The sequence below is a fragment of the Apus apus genome, chromosome 15 (assembly GCF_020740795.1).
Source record: "Apus apus isolate bApuApu2 chromosome 15, bApuApu2.pri.cur, whole genome shotgun sequence".
NCBI lineage: Eukaryota > Metazoa > Chordata > Aves > Apodiformes > Apodidae > Apus > Apus apus.
The window spans coordinates 1719476-1740716 of NC_067296.1; the positions used below are offsets into that span (position 1 = coordinate 1719476).

General features: G+C 47.8%; 1 protein-coding gene across 4 annotated transcripts in view; it reads right to left on the reverse strand.

Moving 5' to 3' along the window:
- The window catches only part of ITCH (itchy E3 ubiquitin protein ligase), a 60070-nt gene extending 51388 nt beyond the window's left edge, over nucleotides 1–8682 (reverse strand). For 3 of the 4 annotated variants that reach the window (XM_051633481.1, XM_051633480.1, XM_051633477.1), the window contains exon 1: nucleotides 8561–8663. The gene's annotated coding sequence lies outside the window, so the exon portion shown is untranslated. Of the gene's footprint in view, nucleotides 1–8560 lie in introns of all 4 variants that reach the window. The other variant, XM_051633478.1, reaches the window with a different exon arrangement.
- Nucleotides 8683–21241: the final 12559 nt, after the last annotated feature.

A 21241-nucleotide genomic window follows, 5' to 3' on the forward strand; every position in this document is an offset into this window, starting at 1 on the left:
AAGGGATGCCACCCAGAGGGACCTCCACAAACTGGAGAGGTGGGCTCATGCAAACTGGATGAAGTTCAACAAGGCCCAGTGCAAGGTCCTGCACCTGGGTCGGGGCAATCCCAAGCACAAATACAGGATGGGTGTAAAATGGAATGAAAACAGTCTGGAGGAGAAGGATTTGGGGGTGATGATGGATGAGAAGCTCAACATGAGCTGGCACCGTGCACTGGAGCCCAGAAACCAGCTGTGTCCTGGGCTGTGTCACCAGCAGCGTGACCAGCAGGGCCAGGGAGGGGATTGTTCCCATCCTCTCTCATGAGAGTTCTGGAGCCCCCAGTGCAAGACAGACATGGACCTGTTGAAGACAGTCCAGAGGAGAGGCACAAAGATGGTCAGAAGTTCAGAGCAGCTCTGCTCTGGAGACAGGCTGGGAGAGTTGGGGTGTTCAGCCTGGAGAAGAGAAGGCTCCAGGGAGACCTTAGAGCACCTTCCAGTGCCTGAAGGGGCTCCAGGAAAGCTGAGGAGGGACTTGGGACAAGGGCAGGGAGGGAGAGGACAAGGGGGGATGGATTAAAACTGGAAGAGGGGAGACTTAGGTGAGACATGAAGAGGAAATTCTTCCCTGTGAGGGTGGGGAGACCCTGGCCCAGGTTGCCCAGGGAAGCTGTGGCTGCCCCAGACCTAGCAGTGTTGAAGGGCAGGTTGGATGGGGCTTGGAGCAACCTGGGCTGGTGGGAGGTGTCCCTGCCCATGCAGGGCATTGGAACTGGATGATCTTTAAGGTCTCTTCCCACCCAAGCCATTCTATGATATGATTCTAGGTAGATAGTTCGTCTTAGATTAACTCTGACCCAGCTGTAAATCAAGCACAACTGCAGCCAGTGCACTGAAATTCTTACAGTTAACTCGCTACCAAGGTATGAGTTTCTTACACTGCCCCACAAGAAAAGTAAGTAGCTTCTCTCAATACTCTTAAGTATCAAAAACAATCAAAAAAACTAGAACTGGAAATCAAGTATTGGCAACAAAATGAAGCAGTAATATTCCTGGGTGCTAAATTCAATGCCATCTTTCCAACCTAAATTACGTATTGCTAAAGTAAAGCACACAAATCCAGATCTAACGGAAATTACATCTACTGGGAAAAAAACCACCAACAAAACACCAACAAAAAAGATATTACTTAAGTAAACACTGAGGTATCTGAAAGTCTATTATGGGTCTTTCTTAAAATCACAAACTGCTGCAAGTAAAATCTTGAGTTCCAGAGGAATCATCACATTTTCTAATTGCAACTGAAGTCCATCACCTGCTTCCTATGAATCTTTTGCGAGTAACCAGAAGGCAACATGAAAGCATAGCATAGCCAGGAGTGGACAACACAACCATCCCAACCCTGCAAAATGCTACTGCTTGCTACATTCCAGCTCAAGCCTCTCTGAAAAATAAAACAGAAACTATAGGAAAAAGATGGATTAGAACTGCAGCACTATTTCAACATTCTCAGCACTTCCATTTAACTTTTTTGTGGGGTTGCCCCAAAACCCTTTTGGCCTGTATCAGATACAGTGGACTTCTCTTCTGTAATCTTGGGTCATCCAAGACTTCTGACTGTAATAATAAATAAAATCCTTGTATGAAAGCTTCAGCCTTTTGTCTTACATCTTCTGTGTGAAGAACTGACAACTGCACATTTAAAATAAGAGCAGGATTACCTCCTAACAACAAACATGAACTGCATCCTTCAATTTCAAGGGAATTGCCTTCCTGCAGAGACACAAGTTAAAGCCCACAGGTCTGTGAAGAAGCTTAGAACTGTCTCCTAAACTTCAACTTGATAGTGAGCCAGAGATAACTGTACAGTGAGAGTGCAGCTATCAGGGGAGTGCAGATGGTGAGCTCTGCTCTGGCAGATTGAGAGTGTTGAAGGAGGGGACCCACCTTCTCCTGCACGCTCCTCCCAGTCATACAGTCCTTCCCTGTCTTTGTGCCAATTCTCATGCTAAATTGACACTCACTGACCTGTTTCAATTCCATAAATCTTCAGGGAAGAAAAAAAAAAAAGCCTAGGGCCCTTGATAACTGCAGAACATTTTTTTTCTAGATAAAGCAGGCACACTTTGCTCACCCTGGCAGAGTACTCTCTAAAAGGAGTGTAACTCTGTGTGAACACACTCTACCACCACCATCCTTGCACCCCTTGACAGCTCACCTGCCCATGCACCATGCAGCAAACCAAAAAGGTGCTCACATACTGGTGTAAAAGCACTAGCCCACAGGGTTATGACACTATGTAATCACCTTCTTACCCAGCAAAGCATTCCTCCAGATGCAAACTCTGCATCTAAGTCATGGGAGGAGTTCTGACAGATTTTCCTACTAAATTTTGCTTGGACACTTTCTTCATTTAGTTTGTAATGCAGAAAAACCTTACTGTGTTTGATTATAAGTCATGAAGACAGAAATATAAAGCACAAAGTACAGAGTTTACAATTTTAAAAACAGGAAGTAAAACTGCAGAAAGCAAAGAAATCATAGCTGTGGGATTTCTTACGGCTTTCTCCCATAATAGATCCTATCATTACTGTCTACAAAGTGCCTCCCCTCTCACCTCCCACGGCATCCACCCTTAACTGTGATTTTCATTTTGTTGCTGTCTTCTACACTCAAACCTACAGTTCCCTAGGAGGTTCCCAGCTCTGACGCTGAAAACATTTTCACCTCTAGTATCACCATCAGGACAGCATTATTTTGTTCAGACAGCCCAGATGCAAGCAAGACTTTCCTTAAAGTTACGTTTTGCTGTAGCAGCTGTTCACTAATGCCATAGTAGGTCTGAGGGCCTGATGAGGGGTAGAAAGGAAGGGAAAGGAAAAAAGTAATGATATGCTACACCTCCCAGGGCTGTGTCTAAAACCAGTAAGCCATTGAGAACGCCCAAATAAACCACCAGCAACGTCAACAGGCTTCCACACACAGCAAATCCACTTGCCCAAATTATATTTCAGAGTGGGGGTTAAATACACTGATTTGAGGGGTGCACAAAAGGAAGAACAATGAGAACACTGTTGCCTTGTGATTGCTTATTCATTGACCTGAACTAGATCTGGTCCAGGCAAATATTTAACAAATGTAGACTTGCTCTGGAAACTGGTCATTCAAAGACTCAGCACATGCCACGTTTGCAAAAGACAAAAAAGATACTCTGATGTCTGACTGGTAAACTCAGTTTACATGCACAAAATGGATTATGCTAGCTATCTGGAGAAGTACTGCCCATTGATCTTAAGTTTTCCTCTCTATCTTCAGGTGATGAACACTTACATGGAATTAGAAATGTTGCACACAACCAGCATTTACTAAATAACACAATGTAAAAACCCCAGCAAACACGGGTGACAGCTCTTTAGTTTGATAGCCACAGAAACTTTTTTAATGTAGAGTGATGCGGTCAAAGTGTTTTCCTAAACCTTCAGCATTTCCCTCCTCTTTTCTGCCGTCATTATAAACATCATTCCCCTTCAAACAGCTGGGATAAGAAGCTGCTTTGTAGACAGCACCACTGATGGCAACACATGCACTGGATGGATGGCATACATTTCAGAACAGAAGCAGCCTTGCTCTCCTTACACAAAGGACAAGTCGGTGTCACGCTGCTGCTTTTTACCTTCTAAGCTTCTGTGTTTCTTTTTTACCACTTTCTTTATAGAGTGAAATGCCCTTCATAGGCAGGATCATCCCAGGAGGACTTAACTTTAATAGATAGGAAAGGGTGTTCAACTTCAGGTAAAATCAAGTGAAAATAGCAGCTCATCACTTTCACAGAAGTTAGCAAGCCTGGTTAAAGGCCAGGCCAAACACATGACTGCCTTACGGACATTTTTATATATTAATTGCCTCATTTTTTATCTAGTCTCTGATATTATATACTTAAAGCAGTAGGAAACACATATAAATATACAGCCTTACAAAGAGAAATTAATCATAGTGATCCAAGGACCAATTAATAAAGGCTCTGACAAGCCACAGTGAAAAAACTTTTGAAGATAAGGAATCCTTATAGAGAAGAAACTCACTCCATCTCGCTGCTTTGCAAATAAATCAAGAGAAGAGCAGCTCATGGCACTGGCAGAACAAAATTAAGGTGTCAGAGAAAAGTTCAAATGCAGTGTTTGGAGCAATAGGTCTTAATCCAGTCAAATGTTTATGACAGCAGCAGTGAAGAAATAAAAATGTGGTTATCTGATCACTAAGTGTCAAGCAAAAATAACGCTGATTAAAACATAATTAAAAGACAGCTAACACTGGGGACAGGAGGAGGCACCAGGGATGGACACTGACCAAAACCATGTTGAAAATTAACACAATCCACTCCTAAGTCTCAGTATATCCTCCTCTTCATCTCACTCATCATCTGACCTTCCTTAGCTTTTCTCACTGTGCTGACCAAGGCAAAGATGAAAAGGGCAGTAACCACTTAGGAGTGACCTGCACAGGAAAACTTTCCATTACAATCATGTGAAAATGAAGGAATCAAAGAGCCCATTTTATTTTTAAGTAAATGAACATGCTCCTAGTCACATATTTTACATTCTTGATGGAGATTTCACTGCAAATGGCTATCCATCTGATGAATTAATGAACCAATCAGAACTAGGTTATAGTCCTGCCTTCACTATGTATTTCACTATTCGAGACTGCCTTAAACATTAACTGATCCTTCTTTTCCTTAGCATTGGACTTTAAAAAGATTAGCAGGTATCTAGCTAATAGAAATAAAAAGCATGTCTAAAGGCTACCCTTGACAAAAAGCTAGACCTACAAAGGGCAGAAAACAGAGAGCATAAGGATTTATTAGGCTGATCACAGAATCACACAATGGTGGGATTGGAAGGGACCTCTGCAGATCATCTAGTCCAACACTCCCGCTAGAGCAGGATCCTCAGGAACAGATCACACAGGAACACACCCAGGCAAGTTTGGAATGTCTTCAGAGATGGAGACTCCATAACCTCCTTGGGTAGCCTGTCCCAGGGCTCTGTTACCCACAGAGTAAAGAAGGATTTTGTTAAACTATCTTCTTGAAAGCTCCAGCTTCCATATCACAACATACCCAATCCTAAACCCAACATCTGTGCATTTCAGGTGAAAGGCAAGTCCCATAACTTTAACTTCTTGATGAGAAACACGTTCCACACAATCAAACTTTAACAATCCACCAGAAGAGAATAGGCTGTTTCTTGCTCAACAACAATACCATTTGAGTCTGAGCTCTGAACTTCAAAATCAATGATCTAAATGCAAACATGTAAGTAGTTCTGTTCATAATTGAAACAATAGGCCTCTCCTACCAGTGCAGTTTAGAATAGCTCAGGCAGGTGGGTGGAAGGCAGGCACTATCAGTTCCTAAATGGAAGACCTGTAATAAAACCTTTTTTTTTTTTTTTTAAAGAGAAGCATATTAACATACTGCCAAGTTTTTAAAAACTATTTGAATAACCAGCATAACAAGATCTAGTATCGTGTTTCCTCAGAGGGTAAAAAAAAAAATTGCCCTTGATGTTTTACCAGGAAGATTGTTCTATGCCTCAGTATAGTAAAAGCAGAAATTCCGGGCATAACTTAAGAGCTGGTCATATGAAACAGGGCCTTGGCTTCTTTAAAATGCTCTTTCCCAGTTTGTTACAATACTTTCATTTCTATTAAGTGTAATTTGCAATTCTTATCTGAAAAAAAAGAACAATCCTTCAACTGCAACAGCTCTGCACTACAATAAACCTGAATGCCAGACACTTACAGAAAATGCTCAAGTCCTTATTACTTTATTCTTCAGATGAGAGGGATGAAAAACTACCTTTCCCTCTCCAAAATGTGGACACAGAATTAGCTCAGGAAACAGACAAACCAAACCGTAGGACTGCCTAAAACTTTAAAAAATACCCTATTTATGAGACAGTAAAAACCAAATATCTAGAAAACCAGAATATTCCCAAGCTGGGTGATAATCACAGCTTGTCGCCTTCCTCTCCTGAGGTGACCATGCACATCAAAGTGCTTCTGTAGTTGGGCAAAGTATGGTTCCAGTAAGCAACTGAGGCAAGTTCTCTCCTCTAGGGTATGTACATGTACTTCCCTTGGGTGTAAGGGCACAAAGCAGCTCCTCCAATTATGTTTAAGTGCAACAGACTGACAAAAATCGGAACATTACAGGAACATAACTGGATAGCCAAGCAGAAAAGCTTAAAAATAAACAGCATCAGTGATGACAACTCCCAGAAGCTTCACCATGACCATTTGCAAGAGGTTTTTTCTTCTGCTCTAACCCCACAGACCCCTTTCTCCTTGCTTTTAAGCAGAAATCAAATTGGTTTTGCTGCAACATGGAAAGCACTTAACTCTAGTTAAATACATTTACCACTTGGTTTAAACAGCTTAAATTTACAATAGATGTTTGTTTAGATGTTATCATTGACTGATACTGACATGCTGCTGAGAAGCATCCTACCTATTGCATATGCTGTAAAATCGAGGAAAATTAAGTTATTTTGTGTCTCACAAAACATATTTTTCAAGCAGTCCTGAGGCAAGTTTTCTCAGTAACAATTAACCCCTGTAAGACAATCACCGTGCTACTTTACTATCTGTCTTCCTATTAGCTTATTTACTCTGTAGTAACTTGCGAAACCTTTTTGAAACTTAGAAACAAAGTCATAAGACAACTTCATATATTCAGGCCTGTTTCACTACAAAAGAAACTGAACTTTATGGGAGAAAAAAACTGAGGGAAGAACACGAGGTGATGCTGCTGAACTAATAAATTCATACAAATAATCTCTCAATCTCTCTTAGCCCCAAAATAACTGTTTAATCTGTAAGAAGCTTTCAAAGTTAGCACTTGGAAGCCTCAGCTATTTTCCACTGCAACACTGTCTTCCACATATATTGTATCAGTTCTTTGTTTTAAAGGCAAGAAAATTCACTTTGGATCAAAATGTTGCATATTATTCCAATGATCACTTGGAGGTGAAGGCATTCAGTGTAGGGATTAAAACTGCCAGCCAGACCTCAATCAAGAATGCACACTAAAATGGCTGTAGCAAAGAGCAATATAACTGTAATAAAATTAGAACTGCTTGGACTTTAGTTGTAAGAAGAGCAAAAAGAATTTCAATTTGGTTTTTCAAACAAGATTTTTTACAAGCATTAAAATCCTCAGAACCAAAGACAGCTTCCAGTTCATGTTTCATTCTTAAACATCTTGGCCATTTTTTTCAGGTAAACACAAGCAAGCAATAGCTGGATCTACTGTCATTCTCTCCAAAGACTGTCTTCCTACAAATACCAGGCTGAATTTCCTCTCCTTCTCTCTCTGAAAAGGATGAGTGGCAGGGTAGCAAAGACTAAACAAAGCAATGAGAATCTCACTAAAATAAGCAATAATATCGTGCAGGAAGATGGTCTAAAATACCCTGGCTTCTGATTTCTTCAGTGGCATGTAAGCTACAAAGATAAGTTTTACTGGGGATGTTTTTTGAAGCTTCAAGGGTAAAGGGTGCCACACAAATGACAGCAGCTGTAGCCCAAATGCTACACCTGCAGAACAGATCTGAAGTTCATTTGTCAACATAACATCACAAATTACAGCTATTAAATCAAGCCGAACAGCCAAAGACACCCTTTTCTGCTTTTATCTGGATACTATTGCCACACAAGGTCAATGACACCCTCTCTGGAAGCGGGAGAGTTAACAGCTGGAACTTGCCCCTGTTTCCAAAATAAAGCGGTGGCACCAGCCTTGCCATTCTGCTGTGTTTACGAGGGGGAACACGGCTCAGTATAAACCTCCAGCTATACTCGTGCTTTATCGCTGGGAAGCATTCGCCCAAGGCACGACTGTCCCCTGACAAGACAAAGGAAGCGAAGCCTCGTAAAGCGGCTGCAGGAGCCGCCGCCTCATCTGGCAGGAGACCCCGGGCCGGGGGGCCGCGCTGCTCAGCTGGGGCTAAATACAAAGGCTGGAGGGAGGGCTTGAGAGCAGCTGCCGGAAAGCAAAGCCTCTGCCGGGAGCGAACCCCCCAAGCCCCGAGAGGGGGAAGGTTTACAGGCTGATCTCAGCGACAAGGAGCCTGGAAAGAAGGATGGCAGGGTCCGAGCGGGGAGGGGAAGCAAATACCGCTGGGGACAAGTGAAGCAAGCCACGCGGAGCTGGGGGAAGCGGGCAGCCCAGCGCGGGGTCCGGGCAGCGGCCCCGCCACGAAAGGCTGGGCAGAGCAGGCCGGGGAAGGGCGGCGAAGCCAGGCAGCCCTGGCAGGGGAGCGCCGGGGTCCCGCGCCCTCCGCCCCGCGCCCCGGGCAAGGAACGATGCTGCCGGCCCGGCCCTGGCCCAGGAGCTCCGCGGCGGGAAGATCCCCCCTCAGCGGGGCCTCCCGGGGCCTCCCAGCCCCTGAGGGGCCGGGCCTCCGCCCGCCGGGGTCCCCCGCGCCCCCCGGCCTCCCCACGGCCGCCCGGAGGGCAGGGGAGCGGCGGGGCCGCCGCGCCGCGCCCCGCAGGATCCCGTCCCCACCACTACCTCCTCCTCCTCGCCCTGCCCGCGGCGCGCAGCCCCGCTCCCCTCACCGGGCGCGGCGGCCTGGCAGCTGCCCCGTCCCGCGGCCAAGATGGCTCCGGCCCGGCTGAGGCGCCCGCTTGACAAAGTCGGGCGGGCTGTGCGCATGCGCCGAGTTCCAGTCTCCCTCTCCCCCCACCCCCCCGCGCCGCCGGACTACAACTCCCGGCGTGCTCCGCGGCGGGCGCAGCGCATGCGCAGAGCCGCACGAGGGGCCGCCGGGCAGGCAGGGCGGGCCGGGGTTCGTCCCGCCGGTCCGTGTGCTCGGGCCGGGGCTCTCAGCTCACCTCCGCGCCTTGTCACAGCTGTCTTTCCCCAGGCCGCAGCTGGTAAGGCTGCCCCGGGCAGCAGGGAGCCGTTTGGGGCCGGTCGTCGTCTCAGCTCCGCAGCAGGCCTCCGGGCCAGGGCCCCGGGGGGGCTGTGGGCAGGTACACACGCTCACACAGACTGTATCGTGTATGCGCGCGTGTGTGTGTACATACACTACAGTAACGGTTACTGATCATCAAAACAACCCTGCGGGCCAGGCTGGTGCTCCTCTGAGCTTACAGGACACCTTGGGGTGCCGGGCTGTGGCAGGAGCGGAGCCGGGATGTTGTGAGAAACGTCTGTCGCGCCAATGACAGCCCCACACGGATCCTTCAGCCAAGCACAGTTTATTTACATCCTTGCAAGAATGGGTGACCTAAACAAGCAGGCACACCTATAGCCAGGTGAATAACGGTTTATATTCCCTATTCCCAAAGTTCCCTCCCCTGTTCCCCCCTGCCTGGGCACTCCAGGGTTTACAGCCCCTCCGACGCTTCAAATTATCCTACGAGTTTCCCGCCCCTGTTGACACATTCCATTCTAGCAGGTCACTTTTTACCTTTTAAGGTAAAATTTTGACCTTTCTTGCCCCTTTGGCTGTCTTCCCAATTAACAATCTACTGGTGTCATCTTGCCCTGAAGAGCAGCATAGAAGTAGCTTTGTTCGGCCTTATCTTGGCCATAAATCCTTCTCCATGTTCAGATCCCCCAGATGGAGCCCAATTAAGTCCCTCAGTTTCTTGGCCCATAAACCACTCCAGGTGTCATTGGAATGTGTAGATATCTCTCAAACAAACAATTATCCTAACACTAAAATATATATCTCAAACAAACTATATATTCCTATATGTGGTCCTAATATAAATGTGGTCAAACAAACTATATGTTCCTAACACTAGAATATACATATGTGAACCAAACCAAACACTACATTTCTAACACTAGAATGCAAAATCAACACTACCATTCATTTCTAACAATGTGCTGACAGCACAGGGGGACCCGCTGGGTGACTGCGGGGACATCCCTGGCAGCAGTGCAGGCTGCGTGACACGCCGGCCGTGCATGACTGAGCACACGGGAACAACAGCCGCCCTCCTCGTGTGGCAGCGAGGAGTGACAGAGTTCAGGTTCTGTGCACTGAAATCGGGGGAAAGACTCCCTCATTTTCCAAGGGTAGGGTGATGCCTTCACTAGTTTTTCAGGAAAGTTACAAGTGAAAAGCTTAGCACATGTAAACCCTGAAAAGAAAGACCCCATCACTAAGTGAGTGTTTCCCCAGGTGAGGCCTAAGCAAGGAAACAACGGGGATTATTCTGTTTTCCCCTAACTGAGTAACACCCGTTTCAGTGCCAATTAGCCATCTGCAGCTGTGATTGACCAAAGTATATAGGCACACAGCTTCGAGCACAGGAATCACTTGAATTCCAGCACAGGGCAATAACTGCAGCTCAGCCAGAGCCTGCGAGTGCTGCAGGGTCCGAGGAGCGTGGCTTTGTCAGAGAGGTGTGTGTCCCTGGGAAGCAAGTTTGAAGCCAGAGCTACAGCCCAATGTAAGAACCAAACAAAATGAGCAGCTGAAATAAACTTTGGAAGCTGGGCTGCTTTTTTTTTTCTTTGTCTCTAAAGCTTTTCTATGCACCTTTAAGTCTTTTAAGTTCCTTTACAGATATTTGACCACATACAGTTACAGGTCCATATTTAAATGGTCCATTCAGATTAAAACCAATAAAAATGAGTTATCCAGATCTTACCCGACAGAAATTTCTCTCTCATGCCTCACCTACATAAGCAGCCATCTCCTATCCTGTTGTGATAAAATATCCCTGTCCTGGCAGGACAGTAGAGCTCATGCTGACTTCAGCTGGAGTTCCACATCTGCAAAGCTGAGTTTCCTTTACAGCATATTTGTTCTGTCTCCCAGCTGGTACAGAGCATTGGGCTTGTTATTGCAGGTTGCCTGTGGTTTGATTCCCTAAACTGTAAGGAACTTTACAGCGGGGTGTCCTGTGACCTTTTACACCAGTTGCCTGAATTGATTTCAACTTCAGGAGCAGTTTGGTGTTTGCAGGAAGAAGCTGGATGCCCCCCCGAGTGCTCACATGTGGCTCCTGTCGAATTCAACAGATGTGCAGATAACCCTAGGGCAGTGTGGCCATTCTGTAGTCTCTGGTTTTGTTTTACTGGTTTTTGGGCTTCCAAGGTAGAGATTGCTGAAGCAGATGTGAATTAATAACACGCAGAGTCTCTTTTCAAGGATGCCACATAAGTTGTCCTCTGTGTTGTATTTTTTTCCTCCTTTTGCAACTGGCATTTCAGAAAAGTGTTGTTCAACCCCAGCAACCCTAATCTCTTTATTTGTCAGCTGCTGGTGCCTCGAGTCAAGTTCCACTGGCACTATCTGCTCTGTGAAACTAATGAGAGAAAGAATGCATTCCAGGTGCACAGACTACTGATGAGTTGGTGCTTGCTGGGACAAGATGAACACGGAGTCACACTCTTTCAGAGATCATTTTCTCTGTTAAAAATTAAGGCCTGTCATTGAACTGGAACAACAAGCACTGAGTTAACTCCAGAATAACGTGGCAAGCACAGATGAATTAAGTGGCAGAAGAGCTATGTATCCAAGATTTTACCTGTCTTTTGTTTGCTTATTTGGGGAAAGAAGGAGACTACTTGATTCTTTTTCCTTATACTTTCTCTACTCCTATACTTCGTCTAACTACAAGATACTCAGGCAGGATGGAATTTTCCTGCTATTCCTTGTCATAACTTTCTTTTGACCAGTAAGAGCCCCAACAGATTAGGAAAGTTTTTTACAACTGTGCAGGATGATCTTGTGCAAAGGGTTTTTAGGAAAACTGTGTATCCTTTATAGCTTTTCAGATTCCCTAGGTTTCATATAGTCAAGCAGTGCTTCTGGGAGTTAATTTCTGAGGGGTAATTTGTAAATAATAATATTAATAATATTTTTTTTTTCATTCTTTCTCAGTCCAAGTCAGATTCCAAGGTCACCGGGGCAGAGATTGTTTATTGTAGCAAAATATGTAAAGCATTTATTCTCAGTTGGGCTATTGTAAGTAGCAATATTCAAATCACTAATGCAGTCTCAGCTGTGCTCTTGCATCCAGAACTAGCAGACTGCTGGTATGTGCTGCTGGTGCTGGGAGGTGACTGGGAGAGGGTAAGGATCTGTGTGGCAGATCTGTGTACATCACTTCCATGTTTGAATCGTTCATGTGGTCATAAATAAATCCTGCAGGATCATTAAGATATTGAGATTCTAACAGATATTTGAGCAGGAGGTTGTACATGGAGGTTGGTCTCTGATGCCTCACAGCCCAGGCTGCCTCAGCTGGAGGGCTGGGACCTGACTGTGAACAGGAGCACTGAACACCCTTATGATTCTGCTACCCTTTTGCATGGGATCCCCTCTCCTGAAACCTACCCTGCCTTCATTCACTCCCTTTTCCCACTCTAAACCAACAGATCCCCTCTGACCTCTCAGCTTACAAACATGTTCTTTCCAAGACACTTGACTTACTAAGGGCTGCACAGCAAGTTGCTGTCAGAGTTGGAAACAGAACTGGGTTTCTTAGCTCCTTGGCAAGTGTTTCATGATCTTTTTTTAATTATTATTGTTTCAGTGAAGCACACAAAAATCCAGACACATAAATGTGAATACAAAATAATTCAGGTAGGAAGCAGCTCTGGAGGTGTATAGGTCCACTCTGTGCTTGAGCCAGGACCAACCTAGGCAAGGCTGTGCAGGGTCTTGTCCTGCTGAGAGAGAGGTATATTGAAGGATGGAGATCCCACAGCCTCTTCATGCCCTGGTTGAGTGTTTGATGACCCACATGATGAAGTTTTTTTCCTCTTCTCCAGGCTGAAACACAACCAGCTCCCTCAGCACTTCCTCTGATGTCCTGTGCTCCATCCCTGATCATCATGGTGGCCTTCTCTGGACTGTGGTACATTAGTGCCTGTCTTACACCAGGCAGCTCAAACCCAGCACTAGATGGGTTCTTACCACTGCAGAGTAACAGGCAAGGTTCCCTCATCTCACCCTGATGGTTGCACTCTTGATGACACAGCCCTGGATGCAGTTGCCCATCTTTGTCACAGGACCACTCAATGGTCTCCTATGCAACTCCTTGACCAGGACCTTAGCACCTCTTTCACCAGATTGCTGTCCAGGCAGTTGACCCCATGTCCTGCTGAACTGGGGTTACTCCCTCCCAGACTGAGAACTATATTTGACCAGCCACGTATGTCTATGTTGAGTTTCCTGAGGTTTTTGTCCAGCTTCATTTAGGACCTCAGTCCACTCTCTGTAAGTCAACAACATAAAGCTGGTCCTGGTACTGAAGGGACCACAGTGACAGTCTCTCCAAGGAAGAAACTGTGATAGCATGAACACTTACCCACTTGGGTCTGGACAGAGCCCCAGGTAAGTATCACACACTGTTGGCAGATGAATGGTCATCAGATGCCATCAACATCCATTAGCTGCTGGTTAACAGGGGCTTAAGACTTATGCAGGAATATTCTCTAGTGCCTGACGGGGCTCCAGGAAAGCTGGGGAGGGACTTGGGACAAGGGCAGGGAGGGAGAGGACAAGGGGGGATGGATGAAAACTGGAAGAGGGGAGACTTAGGTGAGACATGAGGAGGAAATTCTTGGCTGTGAGGGTGGTGAGACCCTGGCCCAGGTTGCCCAGGGAAGCTGTGGCTGCCCCATCCCTGGCAGTGTTGAAGGGCAGGTTGGATGGGGCTTGGAGCAGCCTGGGCTGGTGGGAGGTGTCCCTGCCCATGCAGGGGGTTGGATCTAGATGAGCTTGAAGGTCCTTTCCAACTCAACCCAGTCTGTGATTCTGTGATTCTATGAATATTTGGTTTTCACATAATTTTTCATTACTGGATTTCAAAGCACTTTATAAAACCCTGTTAAGTAAGTCTTATAAATAAGTCTCCAGAAGACTTTTTGTTAAATACTGCAATAAGGTTTTTATGTTTTAAAATCAGGCTCATTATCTTGAAATTGTCATCCCTAAAAAGAGAATTTTTGTTGTCCTGCCATGTAATTAGAGTCTGAATGAATGATTTCACTTGTGCAGATAACAGTGTGGTGTCAGAGTGTATCTGGTTTTAATTGAATTTAAAATAAGAATTGATTAATTTGACTTGGGATTTAGAGAAGTATCTCTAGTAGGAACAGATAAATTACTTCCTGTTATCTGGAGAAGGAATGAACGAAACCCTCACGTTGGTCAGAGACTATTATTACTTCAGAGTAATCTAATTAAAGGGTAAAACAAAGACGTGGCTATTTAATTAAGTATTTTATTACTCAATTGCTCTACAGTGCATAATCAGAGAGCTGGGAGGGGGTGATTAGGTGTCTTGAGAACGGAAGTGACACAACCAAGATATGTAGATGTTTTAAAGGAGGGACAAGATGCTGGGAAAATTGTTCCTCTCCTCCCCACATGAAAGGCTGAACGTTATTTTTCCCTGGGATTGAAGAACATGATCCCATGAATCTGCTGGGGAATTTTCAGAAAATGACATGACGTGCTGGTGCTGGGACTTGTGAAACTCACCAAGCATTCTTTAACTGATGGCTCTGCCAGCTCTTGTGTACAACAGAGCCCATCCAAGCAGCTTCCAGGCCTGCTGGGCCCCTGGTGAGCCAGCAGGGCAGGTCCACAGGGTACCCACAGCCACCAGCTGGATCCCAGGTACAGCTTTGCTCTCTGGTTGCTGCATCTAGGACTGCAAGGATGGGAACACATAGTTGCTCAGTGTCAGTGTGAATTGGATGCTTGCTTCTGCCAGGCTCTTTGAGAAGAGTTTTTGAAATGGAGATACTAGTAGAGAGGGAGCCTTTACCTTGTTTAAACCCTGTTTTTTTCCTGTCCCACCCCAATAACCTCCCTCATTTATACAATTGTAAATTGTCTACATCAGAAGGGCTGACTCATCCCCTGGGTGGTTTACCTTCTTGCAAATTGCTCTGCTATAAATCAGCTTGCATTTCAGAGCAGAACAGGTGCTGGTGAAAAGCTATGTCATGTCAAAGCTAACAATAAGGGAGAAGATACAATTTAAATACCTGGGGCTTGACCCAAAGCCAAATAAAGCTGCTTCTGTTGTGAATTCTTTAAAAGTCTTTATCAGCTTTAGGGGTCTGTACCTTTTTTACCTTATGTAGTCCCTTGTGCAAGGATAGCCCAATGCCCTGCACTAAAAAGAACAAAACCACCCAGATGTCAATCCCCTTGAGTAAAAGGTCAAGTTGTGGGTTTCACTAAGTCTGCCTGTCCCTTGGAGCTGCAGCATTGAGCTTCTGAACACGATCCACAGAATCATGGAATGGTTTGGGTTGGAAGGGACCTTAAAGATCATCCAGTCCCAACCCCCTGCATGGGCAGGGACACCTCCCACCAGCCCAGGTTGCTCCAAGCCCCATCCAACCTGCCCTTCAACACTGCCAGGGATGGGGCAGCCACAGCTTCCCTGGGCAACCTGGGCCAGGCTCTCACCACCCTCACAGCAAACAATTTCCTCCTCATGTCTCACCTAAGTCTCCCCTCTTCCAGTCTGAAACCATCCCCCCACATCTCATCCCTCCCTGCCCTTGTCCCAAGCCCCTCCCCAGCTTTCCTGGAGCCCCTTCAGGCACTGGAAGGTGCTCTAAGGTCTCCCTGGAGCCTTCTCTTCTCCAGGCTGAACACCCCAACTCTCCCAGCCTGGCTCCAGAGCAGAGCTGCTCCAGCCCTTGGATCATCTCTGTGTCCTCCTCTGGATTCTCACCAGGAGCTCCATTTCCTTATGTTGTGGGTTCCAGTGGACACAGTTCTCCAGGTGGGGTCTCACAAGAGCAGAGTGAAAGGAGAGAATCCCCTCCCTGGCCCTGCTGGTCACTCTGCTGGGGATGCAGCCCAGGGCACGTTGCCAGCACATGTTGAGCTTCTTGTCCTCTGAACTCTGAACCAAACCTCCTGTCTTGGACTGCAAGGACCCTAACAGGCCCAGGCTTTGAAGAGCCCTTGCTGAGCAGAAATCTTGCTCGTTCTTTCTCCTTATTCTGTCCAGCCTTTCTTCTGCTCAGTGTGCCCTCAGTAAGTAGGCAGCTGAGTTGCAGCCTTCAGGTGAGGAGCAGCAAGGGGCAGGCAGGGTGCTGCACCCAGCCCATTGCATGCCATTAACATACCAGGTGCAGTGCTCATCATTTCCCAGACTGGATTAAGGGAGAATTTACTTGGTTAAACTTGCTCTACAAGGTTCAGGGCTTGGTCCTCACTTCATGTTATGCTCATGCGTGCTCCAACTGTGAGAAGGAGGAGAAGATGATGTTGCACTCACCACCAACCCAGAGCCTCAGGCTCTCGGGGACTGACCCAGCCTCTTGTGCCTGCCCCCAGGGCTCCTCTAAGAAGAAAAACTGGTGTTTTTTTCTTTTGTTGGGGCTATAAGAAGAGGCAGGAGGTAAAATTAGTCCAAACTTCCCTTCACACCAGTTCATTTATTACCTTCTAGCTCTTGCTTCAGTTCATGCTTGCAGTGGGTGTGCAGACAGCATGCTCACAAGTAAATCATTTCTAGTGTTCTTGCAACAAAAACACAACCTCCTTTTAACCCTTGGACTAACTCTACTCTTCCCAAAAGGACCAGCTTGATTATACCAAGCTCTTATCTAAGTGTTGGTAGTCCTGGTTCACAGGGCCATCAAATCGAAGGCTCTCTCTGCCCTCTGTTGGGCAGTTAATGATTGAAGGTGGATGGTACCATAAACACAAAACCAGGCCCTGGTAAAGTGCCCAAGTCTTTACTGAGGAGAGGGGAGGAGAAAGTTCTCTGAGCTGAACCTGGAATGTGTTGAATTTAGTACCACCTCCTTCTGAAAGGAGGTTGTAAGGAGGTGGGGATCAGTCTGCCCAATGAAGTTACAGGAGGAAATGGCCTCAAGCTGTGCCAGGGAAGGTTTACTTTGGATGTCAGGAAGAATTTTTTCCCCAAAAGGGTTATCAGGCTTTGGAACGGGCTGCCCAGGGCAGTGGTGGAGTCCCCATTCCTGGAGGGATGTAAGAGTCCTATAGACACGGTGCTGAGGGACATGGTTTAATTAAGGGCTTGTCAGTGTTGGGTTAACAGTTGGACTCAATGATCTTGAACATCTTTTCCAACCAAGGTGATTCTGTGATCACTGGGGCAAATGACATTATCATCACAACGCTAATGCTACAGTACCATAGCTGTTGCTGTGGACGGAGGTAGTATTGACAGGACCAGATCCCCAGAGGTGCTGTTGTGCTGCTGCACAAGGTGCCAGGAGCGGGAAATCCCGCTGTGCAGGGCGCTGTGCAAACGCGGGGTGACACGGGTCTCAGAGCTCATGCTTGAGGCAGGTGGGGAGAGTTTACTTGTGGCATGAGCTGTAAGATGCTTGTGAGTACTGAAGGTCCACGTCCACGCTACTCCTAACAGCACTCTATTGAAAGCCAATTTAAGGCATGATCAAGGGCTGTAGCCCATGGGGGGCCCTGCTCAGCTACACGAGCAGTGCGAGGCAGCCAGCGTGCATGTAAGAAGGCTGTTACAACCTCCAGCTGCTGGCTGGGGCCCTCACAAGCAGGAAGGCTTCAGAGCAAAGCACTTGACTTACAAGACATCAGTGATGGCATCACTGTTCCAACTCTAGGCATCTTGTGACATTTACCATTTACCCTGCCTGCCTCATTGCACAGCATGGCTTGTGCCAGCTGGAACCCTAGCTCTGCAGCACCTCTCTCACCTGCCTCTGTTCCCTGTGGGGATTCTCCTTTCACTCCTCATCAAACCCCTGTGCAGGCTAGAACAATATTAGTTTCTTAATTCCAGGTGCTCCTGAATGCTGCCACCACAAACCCACACTGCTTCACGGGCAGAAATGAATTTATTTTTGCAACACATGTGTAAGCTTGTGAGAAAGTGAAGTAACTGTCTGCAGTCTATGGGTAAGGGTGAGCTGAGGTACAGAATGCAGCATCAGATGTTCTCTTTGTTTGTGGGTACCACTTTGAGACATGCAGGGTTTGTTTTGTCAGGGTAAATGACACTGTGCTGCATTTTCTAAGGTCAGTGATGTACTCTGGACTTCAGTCCATGCAGCCTGGCTGGTGGTCAAGGAACAGGAAAGAGGAGAGTGTGCTTGTCATGGACCCCTAGAAAATGAGATGCAATTAATGATCACTCATGCAAAGCCAGTCCTAAGGGACTGAGCCAGCAGCACAAGGGGATGATTTGCAATGGTAAGGGTAGAACCCAGTTCTTCATGGGCCCACAGCACAGCATGAACTGTCAGACCATTCTTGCCACTCTTTGATGCCCATCTTCCACCTGCAGTGACAACTGAGGGCCTGTGAACAACAGTCTCTTTTTCTGTATATTTCTAATTCACACTCAGCACAATCCACTGTCCCAATCCACTGTCAACTGAGAATCCTGGGGGGTTTTTTTGTTTGTTTTTTTTGGGGTTTTGTTGTGTTTTTTTTTTTTAAAGCAACATATCAGATTGCACAAAATCCTCCTTAGAGTATATAAAATACATAAATCACTTGGTCAAGCAACTAACTGTCTTTGTATGGAGCACCTGGGTGAAGTCTCATCTGTGTTACACAGGAGTTTAGACTGACATTTTCTCCCAGTTTTGGAATCCACAGTATTTTCTGGCCACCCCAGTAAGCTTAGTCTTTTTTTTACATACAGTTCTGAATAAATGTCACGTGCTCATTTTTCAGTAAAACGTGTTTGTTTTTTTTTTTTTGCCATGAGTCTCACAGCTTTGCAGTGACTGTGAGATATTTAAATTTCTCTTCTTGAACTACAGTAAGTGAAACAGCCACAGGATGTGTAACATGAACAACATCCTGTTGTTGTACTTTTAGGTAGTGAGTTTTTTGTGCTCTTTTTCCTGCTCCTTCTTCACTACATGGTGTTCCCTCCATTTTGTGCTTATCTAAGGATCAGGGTGTATACACCTTCGTGTACACTTACACATGAAGATGTAGTGTAACACAGTGTTAATGTCCTAAACCAGCAGGTCAGGGCAGACCATGCCCTTAGCATGGCTTGTCTTTAAGCACTCCTTTTGCAGTTATCATCAACTGAGAATATTTTGACAAGTGTAGGAGCACCTTCACACTAGGTGGAGCTGATCAGCCCTTATTTAATACATACTGTCCACTCCCGCCACCCACTCCTTGGCTTAGCTGTTGGCAGGTGCTGGTCCCTTTTGGCCTTCCCAGGGAAGTACCTTGAGTTGGAAACAGTGGGAGTTCTATGAAGTGTTCTCTTTGTTCTGGCCTTGCTTATTAGTGACGGCCTCCTGGTTTGTGTCAGGAATAGTGTGGCCAGCAGGAGCAGGGCAGGGATCATCCCCCTGTGCTGGGCACTGCTGAGGCTGCACCTCCAATCCTGGGGTCAGGTCTGGGCCCCTCAGGACAAGAAGGACATGGAGGGGCTGGAGCGTGTCCAGAGAAGGGCAGTGGAGCTGGGGAAGGGGCTGGAGCACAAGTGTGAGGAGGAGCAGCTGAGGGAGCTGGGGGTGTCCAGCCTGGAGACAAGGAGGTGAGGGGAGACCTGCTGGCTCTGCAGCTGCCTGGGAGGAGGCTGGAGTCAGGGGGGTTGGTCTTTGCTCCCCAGGAACAAGGGAGAGAACTTGTGAACTTAGTAGAAATGGCCTCAGGTTGTGCCAGGGGAGGTTTAGATTGGATATTAGGAACAGCTTCTTCTCTGAAAAAGTTGTCAGGCCCTGGCACAGGCTGCTCAGGGAGGTTGAAGCACCATGCCTGGAGGTTTTTAAAAGCTGTGTAGATGTGGTGCTGAGGGACACGGTTCAGCACTGGACTCAGAGTTGGTTTGATGGTTGAACTCGATGATCGTAAAGGTCTTTTCAAACCCAAACAGTTCTGTCATTCTGTGATTTAGGAAGGACATGGTATGTGCAAGAGACTGCTGTGGGTTGGTGCATGAAGACATTGACTATAACTGACAAAGCAATGATCACATTTGCTAATGGAGTCTGTGGGCTGACACTGAACAGAGGCTCATTTGGAGCCTTGCTGCCCTTAGGTCACAGTGTTTAACATCTGTCTGTTGGCAAGTGGCTTGCTTGCCTGTCAGCAGAGGCAGGTGTGCAGGAGTACACAGAAACTACAGTCTGCTGGTGATGCAGCCCTGGGCGAGGGGGTGGGGAAGGGCCAGAGCCCAAAGCCCTGTCCTGCTGCTGCAGCCAGGGCGTTCCAGCTGTGATGGAAACCAAGGAAAGCGCTGCTGGCTTGGAGGAGCCTGCCCCAGGGGAATGGACACGCTGCTGCTTTGGGAACCTCTGGGTTTACAGAACAGCTTGGGGTGGTACCAGGTGTGCCCGTGGCACTCCGGGCATCAAACACAGGCACTATTGGCCTGGCTGCAGGGCGGTGACAGGTTTTCTGCTGGGACTTCTCTCTTTCAGTGTGGACTGTTCCCTGGGGGGTGACTGAAAATACAAACCTCATTTACGGGGGCTCTGTGAGTCGGTGTTTCGGGCCGAACTCCGCGCTGAGAGCGACCTTCAGCTTTGCAAGAACAACGCGGCGAGATTGTACCGGCAGAGCAGGAGAAAAACCTTCACTTTTAAGGATTTCGCAAAGGCCTGCAACTTCGCCTGGTGGCGAAGGTCACCCCGGTCGGTGGCTGAGGGCTCAGACAAAACATGTCTGAAGAGGAGCGGGTGTGTGGGTGACCCCCGGGGCCAGGCTGGGGCCGGGGGCAGGGTCCGGCCTGCCCTGCCTGGCTCCTGCCCTGCCCGCCCAGCTCCTGCCCTGCTCTGCCCGGCTCCTGCCCTGCCCGCCCGGCTCCCGCCGAGCGGAGCAGCCGCAGCCCGGTCCAAGGTCCAGCAGAGCGGCTCACACCCCGCGCCTCGGCTCTGGCACCGCTCCGGGCGCTGCCCGGCCCCGCAGGCCCGGCTGGCCGAGCCGCCCTGCTTACACCACCGAGCGCGCCCGGGGAGCCCGCCGGGAGAGCGGGCCGGGCTGCGCGGCCTGGCAGGGCCCGCAGGGCCCCGTGGCCAAACGCGGCCCTGGGGACGGGCCCGTCCGGGGCAGGGCCGCTCCCGGTACTGGGAGCCCGCCCCGGGGGAGGCCCCGGGGCTCGTTCTAGAGCCGGCGTGGTACTGGGGGGGGGAAGGAAAGCAGCGCTGGGGACACCCCCGGCGACGGGGCCCTCTGTGGCCGCAGCGGAGGCGGCTCGCTGGGCCCGCCGGCGGCTGAGGGGCAGGAGGAGCCGCCGGGCCGGGCCGGGCCGGGCCGGGCCG